The following is a 23112-nucleotide window of genomic DNA, read 5'->3' as shown; positions in this document are numbered from 1 at the left end:
AATTAAAAGGTCTTTTAAGAATCTAAATGAAGACAGAAGACATATAAATAGAAGACCCTTTGATGTATAGGAGGTCTTATGTGGACAGATAGGCCATTGTCATATTCAGTGGATAAAACACCGAAGGTCTTCTATTTATAGAAGTCCCTTGATGTCTTCTTTGAGATACTTTACGGACGGAAGACAAATGTGTCTTCAATGAACCGAAGACCAGTAAAGTTATTTTCTTAAATATCTAGAAGTTGGAATCTTGAAATTTCACGAGGTTAGCTGAAATATTAAATTTCAGAATTTTAACTCTATTTCCCTTCACCCAATGCCAATGCCATTCAGTACTTTTCGTAAAATTATGGTACACATTTTGGAAACCACCTCCACATGTCCAGGCCACAAATGAACAGCGACCGTAATACTAAAATTTCATATTTAAGACACTATCTGTTCACTCATTACATAATTGTACCAAATACAGTACTATTTAGTACTTTTCGTGCACTTGTAGAACACATTTCCCAAACCACCACTTTATCACGAACCAACAACAAACAGGGACTCCCAATACAAAATTCCAAAATTCCAGCTACATTCGATAACCCTAAACCAAACTTTTTTAAAATTTAGTAGTCTGGTGGTGCGTAGTCGTATGAAAAGGCTGGCTTTTTTGAAAATTCGTACTAAAAGGGTACGAAAAGTGCTGAAATGTAGTAATTATTAAATACTTTGTACTGGACAAACGGAATGGGCAAGAAGTCTGAAATTCGTGACGATGGAGTGCAGGATAGATGTACCAAAGAATTTTTGGGAATTCGAACTTAAAGGTTACGAAAAGTTCGAAAATGGTACAAAAATTCTAAAATTGTACCATTCGATATTATGAGATAAAAACTTGAATTTTTTTGAGAATCATGTTTGAATAGTAAGTTTGATATATTAAGGTGGATTTTGGAAATGTGTACTAAGTGCGAAATGTACTAAATTTGGAACAGTTGAACAGATAAAGCTGAAATTTTGAAATTTTGTATTGGGATTCCTGCTGGTGGAGTGGTAGTTATGGAAATGTGTAATACAAGTGCACAAAAAATACAAAATTGTACTATATGTCGTACAATATGGTATTGGGCGTACAGATGGTGCTTGCAATCTGAAATCTGATATTAGGGTCGCTGGTAATTTATAGCCTGGATACATGGAAGTGATTTCGGAAATGTGTGCTTAAATTGTACGAAAAGTACTAAATATTACTATATTAGGTATTGGGTGAAGGGATAGGGGTGGAATACTCAAATTTGATGTTGAGGTCTCTGTTGATATTTGGAATTGAGATATTGAGGTGGTTTTTAAAATGTTAACTATAATTGTACGAAAAGTACTAAAAAGTACTTAATTTGGTACTGGATGAAGGAATAATGCTAAAATCATAAAATTTTATATAGATGTCGCTTTTGGTGTCTGATTTTGGTTATGCGTACCATAATTGTACTAAATTTGGTATTGGGTGAAGCGATAGAGATAAAATTCTGAAACTTGTTATTCAGATTACAGATGGTAACTATGTTTGAGATTTTGCGGTCGTTGGGAAATACGTCCTACATGTTTACCAAAAAAGGCTACATTGTACTAAAATGCGTATTGGGTGAAGGATTAGGGCTGGAATCCTCAAATTTGGTATTGAGCTCTCTGAAGGTATCTAGAATTGGAATATGGAAGTTTTTTTTTAATGTGTATTATAGTAGTTTATTCGGTATTGGGTGAAGGAATAAAGCTGAAATCCTGAAATTTGACATGTTGGAGCCTGTGGTTGAGAGATGGAGCTGCTTGTGGATATGCGTACTATTTTTGTACTAAATTTGGGATTGAATAATGGAATATAGCTGAAATCCTGAAATTTGATATTAAGGTCACTGTTGCTATCCTAGGTTGAGATGTTGAGATAGTTGTGAAAATACGTACTAAATTGGTAAAAAAAAGTACTAAGTAGTACAAAATTTTGTATTGGGTAAATGAATAGAGCTGCAATGGTGAAATTTTATATGCGATAACTTTTGGTATTTGGAATTGAGAAATGAGTACTAAAATTATATATTATAAAATTATAATTTGGTATTGAGTGAATGTTTAGCTGGAATCCCAAAATTTGATATTGAGGTCTCTGTGGGTACCTAAGGTTAAAATCTGGTGATGGTTTTGCAAATGCGTACTATAATTGTTCGAAAAGTAATAAATGTTACTAATCTTATACCTTTATTGGAGGATTGTTTTGGATATGCGTACAATTTGGTATTGGGTAGAGGGAGAATTCTGAGGATTTCTGAAAATTGGTATTGATGTCACAATTGGTTTTTAGGGTTTACATAGGGAGATGTTAAATAATTTTAGACAGAATAATTGTATGTGGGTCTATTGTACACTGGTTTTAGTTAGATTCTCCTGGGTACAATAAAAAATGAAATGATTTGAAGCCTTTTTGGTGTAAAAGGTAAATATTTTCCCGTAACACTTTCCAAAGAAGGATAGACTTGAATAATACAGGATGAGATGAAAAAAACTACAACCAACTTCAGACTGCTATCATCTCTAAGCCACTCGTCCGACAGCTGTTAAAATTATTCCAGTGACAGCTCATTATATTGTTTACAATCGTAGAAAAGCATTTTATTGAGAATTTTCCAGAAAAAAAATTATTCGTGAGGGAATTCAAGCGTGATAATGTGATTTCTTTATAATTGGCAGGAAAACCACAAGTGGCACAAGTTAGAGTTAGAGCACTCCAGCATTTAAATGTGAATAAATCTTTTGTGTCTCGTACCGTGATACTGGTAGCGTAGCCCGACGTCAAGAAAGTGGACGGAAGAAAACAGCAACATCAGCAGATATGGTTCGAAAATAAAGAAGCGACTTGATCGAAACCCGCGTCGCAGTGGCCGAAAAATATCGTAATATTCCATTCGGTAAATATTGAAATGGGCTCGGGCTAAAGTCATTTAAATTCCAAAAAGCAAGAACTTACACCGCAACAGAAAGAAAATAGACTCAAAAGAGCTAAAGAGTTGCTTCGCTTGGCTGAAAGTGGTGAACTGCCGAATTTGATTTTCTCCGCTCCGATGAGAAAACATTTGTTGTCCCGCAGTTTGTAAACAAACAAAATGATCGTGTTTACTTCCCAAAGAGGTCAGCTAAAAATGTGCACCTTCGGTTGGGCACCAGACCAGAAACTCAAGCGCCGGCCATGGTGATGATGTGGGCCGCCATAACAGCCGATGGTCGCTATCCGCTCGTATTAATTCACCGTAGCGTCAGGAAATATTCTGGAGGGTGTATTATAGCCTTAGACACGCAAACATTTTGCTCGCAGACCTTGGACATTCCAACAGGACTCAGCACCAACGCACTCAGCAGGCGCCACCCAAGAATGGTTACAAAATGAGGTTCCTCGCTTCATTTCCAGCGCACAAAGGCCACCAAAATCTCCGGATACCAATCCGTTGGACAATTGTGTCTGGAGTATTTTAGAAAGAAAGGTTAGCACTAAAAAAGTGTCGATCACCTCAAGCAAGCGCTTCGCCGGGAATGGGCCAAAATACCGCAGAGCAACATTCGGGCAGCGTGTGACGGTTTCATTGGCCGTTTGAAGGCTATAATTCGTGCCAAAGGTGACCAATTCGAACAAATCTAGACGTATTCTAAAAGTAGATGCTATTTCCGACATTTTTTGCTTTCATTCAATAAAATTTAAAAAAAATGCTTCCAAACGAACTGAAGTAGACTGAATTTTGCTCAAATGTATGTTATGTCTGCAGGACTTTTGGTATTGAAAATGGGCCATGTCAGTCCACGTTTTGGTATAGCCCCCATATAACTTTACCTCCCGATATTCGGTATTTTCATGATTTTAGCGAATTTCTTCACCGGAATTGTTTTAAATTTGGTATTTGAAGTTCATAATGGGTACTAGAGCCTATAGCCCCCATATAACGGTACCTCCCGATATTCGGTATTTCGATTTTATCGACATTATAACCGATTTTTTTTAAGTTTCGCATTTGAATATTGTAATGGCTTATGACAAATGTTACCTACGCAGGTTCATGGACCCTAATATAATAGCTACATTCGGTATGTAGATTTTGACAGAAGTTTTAACGGATTTTATTGTTTTTGAGAATTGTCAAATTCGTCCCAAATGGTGGAGGGTATTCAAAGTTAGGCCCGGCCGAACTTACAGCGTTTTTACTTGTTTTATCTCATCCAATATATAACACCTTGAGGGTCTGAAAATTTTCAAATTTTGTCAAAGTGAACAAATTTAGAATTTTGAGTACTATAAAGGCCTAACAGAACTGTTGGAACGAATATAAAATTTGATAGTGGACTTTTCTCTGTAGCGAAGTAGCAGTCTCATAAAAAATCCTTTTCCTCATAAGAATAATCGACTATTTGCTGGTTTTTCCTATAATGGAGTATTTTCAATCATGAATTTAAAAATAATATATATTTTTAAGGACGAGATATATTTGTTAAGTATTTGTAATGGTTTCCAAAGGCCTCACAAAAAGAGATCTTCTCGTTTCCCTCGAAATGATATAGGCTGTGATTATTAATCTTCTTCTACTTTGTTATTAAAAACGACCCAATGAATGTTTCATTCCTCTGCTAGGCTGAAGCACGATTCCTTTTTGCTTTTCATAAAAAAAAAAACAAAAAAGCAGAAAACAAATTTTAGATAAAGAAAATGAAAAATAATGGAAAAAACGGAAAGGAGTCATAAAAAAGTGCTTAACTTTAAAAGGCATTAGTTTCTCTATAGACATTGTGGGCTATCCGTCCTCCATATCTCTAAGTCAGCTTCGAATAATATTCCAGACCAAATAATTACCCTTTCATACAATGTTCAGGAAAGTATCTGCGTAATTTTTATCTCAATAATGAAACCGTAGCAAATAGAAGATGGAGAAGATGAAGAAGAAGAAAACAATGGCATGACGACGATGAGGGAGATCATGCCAATAATGATGAAGACGATGATGATGCCAAAGACAGCGATGGTGTTGGAGCTGCCGCATGCCATGATGATGATGGTACCCCCCATAAATGCCACAATCATCTATTGCAAAGCTAAGCAGCAGAGGACGGAAAATTTGGCTTGGCACGGAACCAGCACAGATGTGCGGGTTCATAAGGAAGCAAACACTTTTTTCGTCTTTCTGCTGTTGTTAGATTCGGAATAAACAAACTCTAGCGAAAACGAAAGAAAAACCAAAAAAACAAACCAACATTCAATTGAAAATAACCAAGAAGCGATCACGTAACTCTATTTTCAATACCCTTTCTCAATTCGATTGCCCAAGAATATTGAATGCTTTAATCTCCAATAATAATAACAACTGTTTGGTTTGTTATTCGACAAAAAAAGAGACAACAACAACAACAACAGCGAACAAATGCCATGGCACAAGAATCAATGAATGGATGGATGCTGTGAGCTGTGAGAGGAGCCATTGTTTCTTCTAGCATTTACTGCGGCTGCTGCTGATGATAATCAGAAAATGAATGCGTGCTCCAGCTATGGAGAAGCCTATTACAGCCGTACAAAAAGGTAACTTCTTTGTGGCAACTTAATGGCCACCCCATTAAATGTTGTTAATAATTATTATTGGAAAATTTTGTCATAGATTCTCCAATAGATAGATGTGGCAAAGGGTTTATTGTTTCACATTGCATGTTTATGACCCAATATGGCATGGGTATGGGAGGAAATTACACATTGAGGAAGTTTGATATATTCGTGGAGATAGAGAGTAACACTCTTCCAGACACGTGTTGCATAGCCATGAAGACAATATTGAGAAGATATAATAAATTGGGGATGGAGTTAAAGGACTAACTTAAATTAAAACTTTTCAGTTTTTTTTTGTTTTTTTTTTTAGAGTAGAAATTTTAAGACGTGAGTTTTTTTTTCAATATTTTTAAGGAAAATTTAAATTTATATATTTATGAATTATTTGAGTAGAGGATTTTTTTTTAATTTTTTAAAAAAAAATATGATTTTTTTAAGGCCAAATTATTAGGGATATAACCGTAATTGTAGAGTTCAAAAACAAAAAACAAAACATTTTAAAAGGATCACTCAATTTCAGAATTTTGTATCCTCCCCATACTTGGTATTTTTAGATTTTTGCGACATTATTCACCGGAATTGTTTCAAATTTGGTATTTGAAATTTGTAAGGGGTACTAGAGCGTATGACAAAACGTTTCGTAAACAGGTCCACATCTTCGTATAGTCTCCATATAATAGTTTTAAATTAAGTGGTAGTTTCCGGAAGTTTTTGGACAATTTTAAAGTTCCTTCTAAATAAATGTTAAAGTTTGACCCGGCCAGATTTACCTACTTTTTTGGCTGTTTTTTTTTTTTTTGAAAATTCCTTGAAAGTTCCTTCAAAATGTTGGAGGGTATTAAAAATTTGGCCCGGGCGAACTTACCTGCTTTTTTATATGTTTACTCTTTTACATATAGAATATTATAGATCTGACTGTCCTTTTAAAATTATTTTAAAAATATAATCGTGGATATAGCTCTGGAAGTCATTAGGAAAATATTCTTAAAAATCCACGTCTATGAGAGTCCGTATATTTTAATCACCACAACAAATATCGGCTAATTAATAATATTCATAAATTTATTGTTTCTAAAGTCCCTGAACTATATTTATATTATATTTTTGCATGAATTTTTATGCCTCCCATGGGCAATGCCCAAAAACGACTTTCATGCGTAGATAATGGCTACTGAAATTTCATCAATTTTGATAGTTTGTCAAAAAAAACGACCTTGTTTTTTATGATTGGCCTAATCAAACAAATATTGTATGATTGGTATTTTTTAAAAGACATATTGGCCTACTCAAAAAAATGAAACAATAACAATTAAAAGATAAAAAAAATAGAAACATTTTGCAAATCTGTTTATTTCAAAATTGGAAAACAAAGCAATCATTTTGGCAGGGCGCAATACAATAGAATTAGGTTTGTTTCTTAAGTCTTTCGATTGAGCCATTTGTGTTGAGGTTCGCTTCTTAAGTCTTTTGATTTGTAACACTTACATTTGATTTTCTGTTTATTTATTTATTTATGTTTTTACTTCTCTTCAAAAACAAAACAACGGCATTCGCATCACAAAGCACAATGTCATATTTTTATTTTCATCGATTTGCATTTTCATTCTCTGTGTGCCATTTTTGGTTTTTTGAATTTTTGAATTTAGGTTGATTAGGATCCATAACAGTTTTTTATGGTTCCCAATTCGATAATAAACATTTAAACATTTAAATTTTAATTTCTAATTTAAATATGAATATTAATGTCAAATCACATTAATAAATGACAAGCCAGCCAATCAAAGCCACACCAGCAGCGGAGAATTTTATGGTATTCAGTTCAAGACAGTTCTATTCTCACAGAGTTCCAAGTGAATTATTTAAGTATTTTATTTTTTTATTTTTTGTTAGCACAGTGTGTGGTAGTTTTTATAACGGCAAAAATTGTATTTTTTTATTTCTTCATTTTTTTTTTGTTTGGTTTTCCTAAACAATTCTTTTTAATAATTCTCGCCAAAGGTGTGGTGGCTATGTGTGAAGAAATACTTCACTATCCAAATGGTTTTAAAATACCACAACAAATCAATAAAATTAATTATATTGGAGAGGTATGAGATTGTAAAACTATTTTAAAGACAACAAAGCTAATAAATTCACAAAATTAAAAAAAAAAAAAACAAAAAAAACATCCGTCATGGTGGGTGGTATTGCGGTTACTGAACCTGTTCCAGTTTTATGCTAATAAATGATAAAAGAAAAAAATAAATATTTTTTGAAAAATACTCTTTTAAAATATTTACATTGATATGTCTGTTAGTCCTTGGAAAAAAATTCCTTTAGAATTCATGTTTATAGTCCTTGGAAAAATAATCTTTAAAAAAACGTTAATAGCTCAGAAAATCCCTGGAACACAAATCTTTAAAAACCCCCGTCTATTGGTCTGATGGTACTTGGAAAAATAATTTTTATAAAATCCACGTCTATTGGTCTGATGGTGCTTGGAAAAATAATTTTTATAAAATCCACGTCTATTGGTCTGATGGTGCTTGGAAAAATAATTTTTAAAAAAATCCACGTCTATTGGTCTGATGGTGCTTGGAAAAATAATTTTTAAAAAATCCACGTCTATTGGTCTGATGGTGCTTGGAAAAATAATTTTTAAAAAATCCACGTCTAATGGTCCTTGAAAAATAATTTTTAGAAAAATCTACGTCTATTGGCCTAATAGTCTTTAAAAAATCTACGTCTATTGGTCTGATGGCCCTTGGAAAAATACTCTTTAAAAATCCACGTTTATTGGTCTGCTTGTCCTTGGAAAAATAATATTAAAAAATCCACGTTTATTGGTCAGAGGGTTTATTGCTCTGCTGGCCCTTCGAGAATTTGTCTTTAAAATCCACGTTTATTGGTCAGAGGGTCCGCGGAAAAATAATTTTTAAAAATCCAAGTTTATTGGCCAACTGTTCTTCGGAAAAATAATTTTTACAAATTCACGTTTATTGGTGTACTTTTTGGAAAAATAACCTTTAAAAATTCACGTTTATACCTCTGGTAGTCCTTGCAAAAAATATCCTTGAAATAGGTCTGCTTGTCCTTGGAAAAATAATCTCTAAAAATCCACGTTTATAGCTCTGATAGTCCTTAGGAAAATAATCTGTAAACATTCACGTTTATAGCTCTTTGAAAAACTATCCTTAAAATAGGTCTGCTGGTAAAATAATCTATAAAAATCCCCGCTAGCTCTGGTAGTTGGTGGAAAATATCCTTAAAATAGGTCTGCTTGTCAAAGATCTCTAAAAATCTACGTTTTTTTTCTGCTTGTCCTTAAGTATATAATCTGCAAAGATCTACGTTTATAGCTGGTAGTCTTTGGAAAAATAAAATATCCTTAAAATAGGCCTGCTGATCCTTAGAAAAATAATCTTTAGAAAAATATCCTTAAAGTAGGTCTGCGGGTCCTTGGAAAATAATCTCTAAAAATACATATTTTTAGCTCTAGTAGTCCTTGGAACAATATTTTTGAATTAAGTCTGCTGGTCCTCAGATAAATAATCTCTAAAAATCCACGTTTATAGCTTCGGTAGTCCTTGGACAAATATCCTTAAAATAGGCCTGCTGGTCCATGGAAAAATAATCTCTAAAAATCCACGTTTATAGCTCTGATAGTCCTTAGGAAAATAATCTGTAAAAATTCACGTTTATAGCTCAGATGGTCCTTGAAAAAATAATCTGTAAAAATGCACGTTTATAGCTCTGTTAGTCTTTGAAAAACTATCCTTAAAATAGGTCTGCTGGTCCTTGGTAAAATAATCTATAAAAATGCCCGCTAGCTCTGGTAGTTGGTGGAAAATATCCTTAAAATAGGTCTGCTTGTCCTTGGAAAAAATCTCTAAAAATCTACGTTTATTGGTCTGCTTGACCTTAAAAATATAATCTGTATAGATCCACTTTTATAGCTCTGGTAGGCTTTGGAAAAATAAAATATCCTTAAAATAGGCCTGCTGGTCTTTGGAAAAATAATCTTTAGAAAAATATCCTTAAAGTAGGTCTGCGGGTCCTTGGAAAATAATCTCTAAAAATACATATTTTTAGCTCTAGTAGTCCTTGGAAAAATATTCTTAAAATAGGTCTGCTGGTCGTTGGAAAAAAAATCTATAAAAATCCACGTTTATAGCTTCGGTAGTCCTTGGACAGATATTCTTAAAATAGGCCTTCTGGTCCTTGGGAAAATAATCTCTAAAAATCCACGTTTCTAGTAATAATCTCACATAACTACCAGAGCTACTAGTCTTTGGAAAAATATTTTAAAATAGGTCTGCTGATCCTTTGGAAAAATAATCTCTAAAATTCATATCTGTAGTCCTGGTAGTCCTTAATAAAATATCCTTAAAATAGGCCTGCTGGTCCTTGGAAAAATAATCTTTAAAAATTTTTAAAAAAAAATATCTTTGAAGTAGGTCTGCTGGTCCTTGGAAAATAATCTCTAAAAATTCATATTTTTAGCTCTAGTAGTCCTTGGACAAATATCCTTAAAAAAGGTCTGTTGGTCCTTGGGAAAATAATCTGTAAAAATCCACGTTTATAGCTGTGGTAGTCTTTGGAAGAATATCCTTAAAATAGGTCTACTGGTCCTTGGAAAAATAATCTCTAAAAATCCACGTTTCTAGTAATAATCTCACATAACTCCGGTAGTTCTTGAAAATATACTTAAAATGGGTCTGCTGGTCTTTGGAAAATTAATCTCTAAAGATTCAAGTTTTTAGCTCTGGTCCTTGGAAAAATACTCCTATAATAGGCCTACTTGTCTTTGGAAAAATAATCTCTAAAAATCCCCGCTTATCGCCCTGGTAGTCCTTGGAAAAATGTCCTTAAAATTGGTCTGCTGGCCCTTGGAAAAATAATCCCTAAAAATCTACATTTATTGGTCTGCTTGTCCTTAGAAATGTAATCTTTAAAAATCTACGTTTATAGCTCTGGTAGTCTTTGGAAAAATATCCAAAAAATAATTTTGCTGGTCCTTTGAAAAATAATCTCTAAAAATCCACGTTAGTAGCCCTGGCAGTTCTTGATAAAATAGCCTTAAAATAGGTCTGCTGCACCTTGGAAAAATAATCTCAAAAAAATACCACAATTATAGCACCACATTTATAGCTCAGGTAGTCATTTATCGGTCTCCTTGTCCCAGGGAAAATATTCCTTAAAAGTTCCTATTTTGTAGCTCAGATATTCTCTTTCATTTTCACTTTAATTAGAAATAGTTGTCAATGATTTTTTGTTTCCATCCAAAACCAATCTTGGCGATCGTTTTTTTTTTCTGTCAATACCCCCCAAGTCTTTAAGTGAAGAGTCGAAAATCCCCAAAAAAGAAACTTTTACCTGCTGATCTCTCTATAGAGAAAAAAATGAAACGAAACAAAAAAACATGACTCCTAATTGACTTTAGACATCGTCTTCTACGACGTCGTTGTTGCCGTCGTCGTAATGTGAAAATGAAACTCGTGTTTCGTTATTTGGCATTTGGTGTTCTTTAAGTGTTAAATTTACGCTTAAAAGATTTAGGTGAGATCCGATGTACTTTGTTAGAAGCAGCAGCAGCAACAACAACAAACGCCAAACACAACAACAGCCCCAAAACAACACAGACATCAAAGATTGGGGAAAGAAACGAAAACGACAAGCAGAAAAATCGAATCGAAAACCGATAAAATTTGAGGATCTAAACATGTTTGTGACCTAGAGGCTTATTACCAACCAAACCAAGCACTGGGTACAACCACAACAACAACAACGACGACGACAGATGACGCTGATGATGGTGACTATGACTTCGACGTTGTGTCAGTTCTTAAAGATATAAACATGAATGTCGCATTGGTTTCTACAGCTGTCAGGCAGTCAGAGAGACAGACCAAACGACAGACAGATTGTTTTTCTTTTTCGAAGTAATTTCTCCTGTTTTTTTTCGTCCATTTTTTTGGTTACTTTGCCCCCATGGACAAAGATGGAATTCCTGTCTAGAATTTTTTTTTTTTGTTATTTTGAAAGTTTCTTCTTCGGTGGTTAAGTTTTTTTTTGCCTTTTGGACTTGTCGCTCTAAGTTTTATTAATGAAAGAAAGTTTAAGTCATTTGTTGTTGGTTGGTTTTTTTGCATTACAACATTTATCACAGCACAATAAAATCTAAAGCCTGTCTGTCTATTAAAAGTGGTGGGAAATTTGAGATCTGCTGATGCCTCGGGGCTATTTTTAGAATTCAAGTAAATATTGGAGGATTCTTGCAAGAGGGGAAGAGAAATCAAGAATTATGGTTTGAGACAAGTGTACTGGAATAGATTTCACCAAATCTTAAAAATTTGTATTGAATTTGAGAAAGAGAAAATGGGGATATTTGCCAAAAAAAAGGCATCAATCTTTGAAGACGATCTGATGAGTTTTAAAAGGTCTTGACTGCTTGTAGGTCTTCTCGTCGAAATTCAAATGATGAAAATAAAAAATCCCTCAAACAAGTGAAATAGTATCAGTCGGTATTGCCGACAGATGTACACTCCCAGCCTTGAGTTATGATTGTTCTAACTGTTGACCCTTTATGGAGGAGTTTCCGAAGCGTTGGTCAATATTGTCCAATTCGTATCTGACCTAAGACTGATATAAATATTACAAAGTGCCATATATGGACTATATCGTCTACTTCCTATACTTGATATGAAATATGTGCAGTTTTTTGAAAGATGTGGAAATATGCGTGAGGTACCGATATAACGGACTGAAATGGTACGTTTAAAATTTAAAGGAAATCGCACATACAGGGTAGGATAAAAAACTGTAACAAAGTCAAGCGACATAATTTTTAACATTTTGTTCAAATTTTATTGAAAACAAAAATTTTATTGAACAAAAAATGTCGGAAATAGCATTAGTGTTGATCACCTCAAGCAAGCGATTCGCCGGGAATGGGACAAAATACCGCAGAGCAATATTTGGGCAGCGTGTGACGGTTTCATTGGACGTTGAAGGTCATAATTCGTGCCAAAGGTGACTTATTCGAACAAATCTAAACTTATTCTAAAATTTGATGCCATTTCCGAAATTTTTTTGCTTTTATTCAATAAAATTAAAAAAATTGACTTTTATTTTTTTATCCCATCATGTCCTCTTACATAGCGGCTATACCAAGGACTCAAATGGATCAACATTTTGTCTTAAGCCATTTTAGTACTGAAAATGCACAATTTGTTTAGTTTGAAAACACTTTTTAATCAGATCTTCATACATCGTATTTAATTTTCAGACTATCAAGGTCTTATATATCATTCAAGTTTTTTTATACCCTACAACACTATGTGTTGGGGGTATTATAAGTTTGATTGGGCCAAAAATTATGTAACACCTCGAAATATTGGTTTCCCACATAGGAAAATATATATGGATCTATCTTCCTATCTCGCCGAGCTGTGTCGATCTAGCTATGTATGTCCGTCCGTCTGTCCATGTTAATTTGTAATCACTCTACAGGTCGCAGTTATGGCCCGATCTTTACGAAATTTAGAATGGAGATGGGGTTAAGGTCAGAATAGAACCCTATTTCTTTTGGAGATGATCGCATAATATTTAGGGGTCGAAATGGACCAAAAACTGAAAAAAATCCTGATTTTGCAGTTGCTCTACAGGTCGCTATTATAGACCAATCGACGCGGAAATTAGCATGGGGCTAAAGCTTCGGGCTGGGCGGAAGCCTTCCAATTTTGATGGTCATCGGGTAATATTTAGTGGGTGAAAAAGACTATAACATTTGTGTTAAATAAAAGTAAAATTTCCGTTAAACCGCGAATATTTTTAATCCCGGCGAAATCACAAATAGACGAACAGGTCAATTCTGCGTTGATGCCGATAGTAAATATATCGGATATATATGCGAAATATATGCAATATATATACAAAGGAAAGGGATGTTAGCTAGAATGCTTATATCTCAAGAATAGCTGGACCGATTTTGACAAATTTTGTCAATTCAGAATGCCCTCTTGGCATAAAGCATCAAAATCTAAAAAATATCGCATAAAAAGATGTCAATAATGATGTTAATATAGATTTTGTAGTATTTTATTTTCTATAGCATGCGATTTTTTCAATTTGACTTATAATATTGAAGTGTATATTTTGTATTATTTTTTTCACATTACAACACAGGTTAGGGTTATTATAAACAGATTGCAATCATCGTCCGATCTTCACAAAAATTGTCAAAAAGGGTTGGGTTAGGCTCAGAAGGGCTACCTAAGTTTTCAAAGATGTCTGCAATATATTTAGAGGTTGAAATGGGTCAACAACTAAAAATATTCCTGATTTTGCACCCATTATAAAGGTCCCAAATAAAAACCAAAGGACATGAAATCTCGCATGAAGTTGGAGTTTAGCACAGCAGGTAGAATGGACCACCACTTTTGTGTGAAAAAATGAACCAAAAACACAAAAATATTCCTGATAACACAATTGAAGCCAATCGAAATGCCTAATAAGATAGTTAAGGACAGGGAAGAATTCTTGCATTTTGGATGACCATTGGATTATAGTTAGATGTAAAATGGACCACAACAACTAACAGCACGACGGAGCGCCTAAATATTGGGAAAATGTCCCAGGTCAAAATGCTAAGGATAATATCTGGTCAGTGCTTCGTGACATAATTTTAAAAGCAAAATCTTCCAAAATGGATGTGGACATAAGTGGGCATGATTGGCCCCAATTCTGTACCATTTAGTATTTTTCGTACAAATATTACCATCGGTAATCTAAATATCAAATTTCAGAATTTTATCTCTATCCCTTAACCTAATAACAAATATAGTTCCATTCAGTACTTTTGGTACATCTATAGTACACATTTCCGAAACCATCTTCATATATCCAGACTGCACAAATGCTACCATTTTGGGAGTTAATACCATTTCGGAACTTTTTGTAACCAAAAGTTTGTATTTCCGAAAACTCTTTGGTACATCTATCCGACACTTCATCAGGGACTCTCATTCCAAATTTCAGAATTCTTGCTCATTCCGAATACAAAGTATTCAATTTTTCGTACCCATTTAGTACTAATTAAAAAAAATAATCCTTTCGTACACCTACACACCAAGACTGACCCTCATGAAAAATTTCAAGATTCTAAGATCAGCTGTTTCGTCTGGGTTTTGATTCTTGGTCAGTATCTAGTGTTAAAGTAAAATTTATTGTTCGGAGGTATTCTGAGATCTTTAGTCGATGTTTATAACAACTTATGTTATCGAGTATTTTGCCTTGCTAGATTCTGTTAAAATGGAGTTTCTATTTTTCTGTTATTATTATTTATTTATTTATTTTTTGAACAGAAAAGTACCAATTGCACCACAGTAAGTTAAGTGGATCCGGGTCTAGCCCGGAACTTTCGGATGAAAAATGTGGGGTCCCGGGTCCGCCCCCGAGAAAAAATTAGTTTCCCGGGATCAAGGTAAAAATACATACCACTGGATAAAATTTAAAAAAATTAAAGAGTTTTTACTAAACTAAAGTTAAGCCAAAAAAAATTAGTAACAAGTCTTTTTTCGGAACTTTTTTCTCCCCAATGACATTGAAAGTTGCAAATCCAACTTTTTAATTTATTTCACCCAATTCCAGAAAATCAAATGGGTTTTGGGTTTGCTACCCAGGCCGAGAATTTCAAAATTGTTCATCTATGGACACATCTTTAAAGCTTTTTTTGGGACGTACCATAAAGATTGGACCCCCACTCTTTCTATTCATGTGGTTTAGTGTATGAAAATCAGTAATAACATTTCAATATGTTTGAATAATTTTCCTGTCAGATAATTCAAAATTTCCTTAAAATGGTTCTAAACTGCAAAACATATCCTTAGAAAACAGAATTACTTTCTGATATTTAATTGTTAATTTTTTTTCGCAAAAAAAATCTGTAAACTACACATTTGTCATATTTTGATAATTTTTAAATTACTTTAAATTTTATGAGTCCAATTTTCGTACTCCCTTACCTTCAAACCATAAGCAATTATTGTTGTAATCCAAAATATGATGCTGGAATCCAAAGAAAAAACGCACTCCACAATGCTTTGTTTTTAATATTTCAAATTAATTATTTTTTCGTAGATAGGTATTTCCAAATACGTTAAAATCAAACAAATTCAATCACTTCAAAAATAAAATCAATTCTTTTGTGGACACATTAAGACAACCATAAAAGCAACATCAAACAAGCCGAGACATGATTAAAGACTTCTTTTTTTTTTCTTTTCTTGCAGCAAAAGCAACAGCAGTAGTTATAAAACAAAAGGTAAAATCAAATACTACACTGAACTTTTCAATATTTTTGGTTTCTTCTATATGTTGTTGTTGTTGCTGCTTTTAATTCAAAAAAAAAAAAAAATGAACAGATATTTCCATTTGGTAAACTAACAATTTTCCCAGATTGATATTCTCTTTCGAAACAAAATAAATGTTTTGGTTTTTCTTGCCAAGAAGAAAATAACAAATAAATAAACACAAACACTGGTGAATGAGAAAATGAGGAAATCTCAAACAACTCGTTAAGCGTTGATTTTGCACGACTTTATTGCACGACCGCCAACACTTGACTGTCATAAAAGACCCCAACTAGCTGCGGACAAAGTCAAGAGCTAAAGAAACAAACACAAGTTACAGCGGCGCCAGCAGAGCAGCACTCACTCAGCCAACTGCAGCTGAGAAGGAGAACAGAGAAATATTACTCTCAAACCCCCCTCATTTTAAACTCCATTGAGTTTATGATCTCAATGGAGTTGTTGTAATGAGAGAAAAAAAAACGGCTTGGGTGATGACCGAGGGTATCCCCCACAATCGACAGTCCAACAGTCAGGCCATCGATTGACGACAAGCAAGCAAGCAGTACTGGTGCTACAAAATATCAACTTACAAAACTGGCTTTAAGAAAAACAACGTCAACAACGTTAGCCCAGCTCTGCCACCAGTTGTGGCAGCAACAGCATCTTTGAATGTGCGGAAGACAATAACAACGACAACAAATAAATAATAACATTTCTCTTCTCAGTTGGGGGAGAGTAAGCCTGTCTTCAACTCCGACTTAGGTTTGTTGTTATAATAATAACAACAACAACAAACAAAGCTATTAAAAGTAACAAAAAATCAATTTTTAAATAAATAACCGTCAGAAGAGTTGGCAGGGAGAACCAATGACAAACAATCTCAGAGAGAGAGTTTTATTTGTGTGAGGGAGCTTAATTAAAGAACTATTATGTTTTGTTTGTTTTTTTTTTAATGGGTGAGAGGGTGTCATGCATTTACTCTCCATTAAAGGATGGGAGCGTATCACTTTGTTGGCAATACAACGAAATTATTTGTCGGGTGCAATTGAACTAAAGGCGATGTCAGCAAAAAATTGGGGAATTGGGAATAACCCATTAAAAGGGTTATTCCTAAATGGATGATTCCAAAAAAAGTTAAAAATTATCAGTCGGTTTTGCCGACAGATGTATCCCTCAGCCAATGTTTGATTATTGAATATATTTTTACAACTGTTATGGTTATTCAAATTTACGACCCTCTATGGAGTAGGTGCCAAAAGAATAGGCTAATATTGTCCATTTTGTATTGGACCTAACTAAATATCATATAAATATTGCGGAGAGCCAGGTTTGGACTAAATTGGTTACTTCTCTTTGGGAATAATTAAAAAAAATGTTAATAAGTGCGTGAGGTATCATACAAAGTCGGCCGAATATTCAATTTTTATACTTCATCTAATACAGATAAAAATATTGGTATGGACAAAATTAGGAACTATTATATCCAATTTTATGCGATATCACAAATTCCCTATTTTCACATTGGTTGAGAAAAATATTTAGATATAGCAAATTGTAAAGAATCGCTGACTTGTTTCACAAGTTATGGCAGACAAAAGCATGGAAAATTGTGACCCTTTGTGGGAGAGGTACCTGAAGGGGTTCGCAGTTAAAAATCACCTCCCAACAGATCTTGTGTTAGCAAAAATGTTTGTATGTGTGAAATTTGAAGAGAGTTGGTTGCTTATTTCGCTTTCTTCGAGCGTTTGTTTTTCAAAATCTTGAACCCTATGTGGAGGATGTACGAAAAGAAATGGTCCCATCCCTCCCATCTTTATAAAATATCTTGTGTTGATAGAAAATTTGAGATGTAACAAGTCCGAAAGATATCGGATATTAATTTCGGTTTTTATGAGCTCCATGGATATTCAAAATTTTTGAGCCTTTGTGAGGGAGGTACCAGAAGGAGTGGACCGATATATCCCATCTTCACAACAGATCTTGTGTTAGTAGCAATAATGGGATGTGTTGAAATATAAAGAGAACCTGATGCTTATTTCACGTTTTATGACCATGAAGGTCATAAGGATATTCAAAATGATGACCCTTTGTAGGGGAGATACTGGAAGGAATTGTCCGATCTCTATCGTTTTTATAACAGATGTGCTTATGGAAATATTCAAATGTGCTAATTCTAAATGGAATCGGATGTTAATTTTGCGTTTTATGAGCTTAATGATAATTCCAAATTTCGACCTTTTGTGGGGGAGGTACCAGAAGTGGGGAACCAATATATTCCATCTTCACATCAGATCTTGAGTTTATAAAAATATTTGGATGTGTGGAATTTGAAGACAATCGGAAGACATCCTATTTTATAAGAGTTATAATTATTCAAAATCTTGAGCCTTTGGGAGGGAAGCACTTAATAGAGTGGACCGATATTATTCATTTTCGCTCCTGACCGAGAACAGAGGTAAATATTAAGATTTGCAAAGTTGGAGCAAAATGGGATTATTGATACCTTTCCTGTACAGAAAATATATTTTTTGAAAATTTCGATCTTTTGTGGGGGAGTGGACCTATATATTCCATTTTAACGTCAGACCTTGGGTTAAAAAAAATATAAAGAAGTGTGAAATTATAAGACAATCAGGCTCTTATATCAATAATATTAAATTTCTGAATTGTATCTCTACCCCTTCATCCAATACCATTTATAGTATCAATCAGTACTTTTCGTACAATTATATTACACATTTGCGAAGCGACCTCCATATGTCCAGACTACACATTGATGGCGACCCCAATTCCAAATTTCAGATTTCAAACACTATCTGTTCACCCAAAGCCATTTTGTACCAAACGTAGTACTACTTAGTACATTTCGTGCACTTGTAGTACACATTTCCAAAACCACCAAATCAATACAAACCTACAACCAATAATGACTTCAATACAAAATTTCAAAATACCAGTTTCATCCGTTCACCCCAAACCAAACTGTCCTGAATTTAGTACCATTTGTACTGTTCACACACTTAGTAGGCATTTATTAAACCACCTTCATACATAAAACTTAATTTCAAATGCTACCATTTTAAGTTCTATTTCCAAAAACTCTTTCATTCCTAATTTCAGAATGCTGTCTCCTTTTGTTTGTCCATAAATATTTTTAATTTTTTTAGTTTGAAGTATTTTGCGTAACCTTTTAGTAGGAATTTCCGAAGACCCAGCCTTATCACATGCCTACGCACCAAGACTGACCTCCGTGCAAAATTTCAAGGTTAACTTTGGCCGATTGGTTTTGGCCTTGATTCTCAGTTAGTTGATAAGTGACTACTCTTTTATATATATATATAGATTACCAATTCTAGAACGATTTGAACTCATTGCTTGATCATCTATGGTTTCCGATATTTACCACAAAATTATGAACATTGAACAAACAGCAAATATTCCTAAAAATATTTATTCTTAAAATATAAAAAATAAATATTCAATTTTGAATTTTATGATGTCGGACATGATATGCAAACATGGTAACGCTGACACTTTACGACATGTTCCAGCTGTGAGATCATTGTCTTAGATCTTGTTCAGCTATTTCGTTCTCAAGAAATGTTATCTTAGTTTTGAAATGGATGTTATGATCTAATGTAAATACATGCTATGTATTTGGATTGATGGTGGCTTAAGTAGGTCTGTGAATAGACTGGTGGCTTGATGGAGGGAAAAATGCGTGTGTGTGTGTTCTTGAGTTGTTTTTTATTCTCGAAATCATGAAATAGATATTAATCAAATATTTTGCAGTACCTGCCGTTACATTGGGAATACATAGTCATGCCTTAATATTGACATCAGGTGAACACGTGTCGAACAATTAATCGTGCATAAGCTGATCGATAAGGCATCAAAGTCTATAACTCTGGGTAACACAGGAAATAATAAAAGGAAAAACTCAGCAGATTATAAAATTAGTTTGGAAGATATGAGTATGGGCGTTTGGAAGTTTTACATCGCAAAAGAACAAAAATAGAGGAGGCAAGTTCCTCCATCTCCCACATGTTTTCAAAATTTCGAATTGAGATTTCTTCAAACCCTTTCATTTTAGGTGCATGAAGTCGTCGGAAATATTACTGATAACAAAAGGTCTTTTTTTAAGTGTGAATTAGTAAGAATTTTAACATGGCCATAACTCCTTAAATATTGAGTTTTCAGCGTTTTTAGCTATTATTTGTGATCACTTTTATAAGCACGAATTAATGAAAACTTTAAAATGGCCATAACTCCTTAAATATTGAGTTTTCGGCGCTTTTAGTTATTATTTGTGATCACTTTTATAAGCACGAATTAATGAAAACTTTAAAATGGCTATAACTAATTAAATATTGAGTTGTCGGCGTTTTTAGCTATTATTTGTGATCACTTTTTTAAGTGTGAATTAATGACAACTTTAAAATGGCCATAACTCCTTAAATATTGAGTTTTTAGCGTTTTTAGCTATTATTTGTGATCACTTTTTTAAGTGTGAATTAATGAAAACTTTAAAATGGCCATAACTCCTTAAATATTGAGTTTTCAGCGTTTTTAGCTATTATTTGTGATCACTTTTTAAGTGTGAATTAGTAAGAATTTTAAAATGGCCATAACTCCTTAAATATTGAGTTTTCAGCGTTTTTAGCTATTATTTGTGATCACTTTTTTAAGTGTGAATTAGTAGGAATTTTAAAATGGCCATAACTCCTTAAATATTGAGTTTTCTGCGTTTTTAGCTATTATTTGTTATCACTTTTTTAAGTGTGAATTAGTAAGAATTTTTAAATGGCCATAACTCCTTAAATATTGAGTTTTCAGCGTTTTTAGCTATTATTTGTGATCACTTTTTTAAGTGTGAAATAATAGGAATTTTAAAATGGCCATAACTCCTTAAATATTGAGATTTCAGCGTTTTTAGCTATTATTTGTGATCACTTTGTTAAGTGTGAATTAGTAAGAATTTTAAAATGGCCATAAATTCTTAAATATTGAGTTTTCAGCGTTTTTAGCTATTATTTGTGATCACTTTTTTTAGTGTGAATTAGTAAGAATTTTAAAATGGCCATAACTCCTTAAATATTGAGTTTTCAGCGTTTTTAGCTATTATTTGTGATCACTTTTTTAAGTATGAATTAGTAAGAATTTTAAAATGGCCATAACTCCTTAAATATTGAGTTTTCAGCGTTTTTAGCTATTATTTGTGATCACTTTTTTAAGTGTGAATTAGTAAGAATTTTAAAATGGCCATAACTCCTTAAATATTGAGTTTTCAGCGTTTTTAGCTATTATTTGTGATCACTTTTTTAAGTGTGAATTAGTAAGAATTTTAAAATGGCCATAACTCCTTAAATATTGAGTTTTCAGCGTTTTTAGCTATTATTTGTGATCACTTTTTTAAGTGTGAATTAGTAAGAATTTTAAAATGGCCATAACTCCTTAAATATTGAGTTTTCAGCGTTTTTAGCTATTATTTGTGATCACTTTTTTAAGTGTGAATTAGTAAGAATTTTAAAATGGCAATAACTCCTTAAATATTGAGTTTTCAGCGTTTTTAGCTATTATTTGTGATCACTTTTTTAAGTGTGAATTAGTAAGAATTTTAAAATGGCCATAACTCCATATATATATTGAGTTTTCAGCGTTTTTAGCTATTATTTGTGATCACTTTTTTAAGTGTGAATTAGTAAGAATTTTAAAATGGCCATAACTCCTTAAATATTGAGTTTTCATCGTTTTTAGCTATTATTTGTGATCTTTTTTTTAAGTGTGAATTAGTAAGAATTTTAAAATGGCCATAACTCTTTAAATATTGAGTTTTCAGCGTTTTTAGCTATTATTTGTGATCTCTTTTTCAAGTGTGAATTAGTAAGAATTTTAAAATGGCCGTAACTCCTTAAATATTGAGTTTTCAGCGTTTTTAGCTATTATTTGTGATCACTTTTTGTGTGAATTAGTAAGAATTTTAAAATGGCCATAACTCCTTAAATATTGAGTTTTCAGCGTTTTTAGCTATTATTTGTGATCACTTTTTAAGTGTGAATTAGTAAGAATTTTAAAATGGCCATAACTCCATATATATATTGAGTTTTCAGCGTTTTTAGCTATTATTTGTGATCACTTTTTGTGTGAATTAGTAAGAATTTTAAAATGGCCATAACTCCTTAAATATTGAGTTTTCAGCGTTTTTAGCTATTATTTGTGATCACTTTTTTAAGTGTGAATTAGTAAGAATTTAAAATGGCCATAACTCCATATATATATTGAGTTTTCAGCGTTTTTAGCTATTATTTGTGATCACTTTTTTAAGTGTGAATTAGTAAGAATTTTAAAATGGCCATAACTCCTTAAATATTGAGTATTCTGCGTTTTTAGCTATTATTGTTATCACTTGTTTAAGTGTGAATTAGTAAGAATTTTTAAATGGCCATAACTCCTTAAATATTGAGTTTTCAGCGTTTTTAGCTATTATTTGTGATCACTTTTTTAAGTGTGAATTAGTAGAATTTTAAAATGGCCATAACTCCATATATATATTGAGTTTTCAGCGTTTTTAGCTATTATTTGTGATCACTTTTTAAGTGTGAATTAGTAAGAATTTTAAAATGGCCATAACTCCTTAAATATTGAGTATTCTGCGTTTTTAGCTATTATTTGTTATCACTTTTTAAGTGTGAATTAGTAAGAATTTTTAAATGGCCATAACTCCTTAAATATTGAGTTTTCAGCGTTTTTAGCTATTATTTGTGATCACTTTTTTAAGTGTGAAATAATAGGAATTTTAAAATGGCATAACTCCTTAATATTGAGATTTCAGCGTTTTAGCTATTATTTGTGATCACTTTTTAAGTGTGAATTAGTAAGAATTTTAAAATGGCCATAAATTCTTAAATATTGAGTTTTCAGCGTTTTTAGCTATTATTTGTGATCACTTTTTTAGTGTGAATTAGTAAGAATTTTAAAATGGCCATAAATCCTTAAATAATGAGTTTTCAGCGTTTTTAGCTATTATTGTGATCACTTTTTAAGTGTGAATTAGTAAGAATTTTAAAATGGCCATAACTCCTTAAATATTGAGTATTCTGCGTTTTTAGCTATTATTTGTTATCACTTTTTTAAGTGTGAATTAGTAAGAATTTTTAAATGGCCATA

The 23112-nt window shown here is 32.9% G+C and overlaps 1 protein-coding gene across 2 annotated transcripts in view; it reads right to left on the bottom strand.

Annotated features, from left to right (window-relative positions):
* Positions 1–16228, bottom strand: part of LOC101894707 (uncharacterized protein DDB_G0283357) — a 167415-nt gene extending 151187 nt beyond the window's left edge. For both annotated transcript variants that reach the window (XM_059129388.1, XM_059129389.1), the window contains exon 1: positions 15619–16228. The gene's annotated coding sequence lies outside the window, so the exon portion shown is untranslated. The remainder of the gene's footprint in view (positions 1–15618) is intronic.
* Between the last annotated feature and the right edge of the window lie 6884 nt (positions 16229–23112).

The sequence above is a fragment of the Musca domestica genome, unplaced genomic scaffold, assembly GCF_030504385.1.
Source record: "Musca domestica strain aabys unplaced genomic scaffold, Musca_domestica.polishedcontigs.V.1.1 60, whole genome shotgun sequence".
Taxonomy (NCBI): Eukaryota; Metazoa; Arthropoda; class Insecta; order Diptera; family Muscidae; genus Musca; species Musca domestica.
The sequence above is the reverse complement of the archived record's forward strand: the minus strand, read 5'-3'. Positions and strand labels throughout refer to the sequence as shown.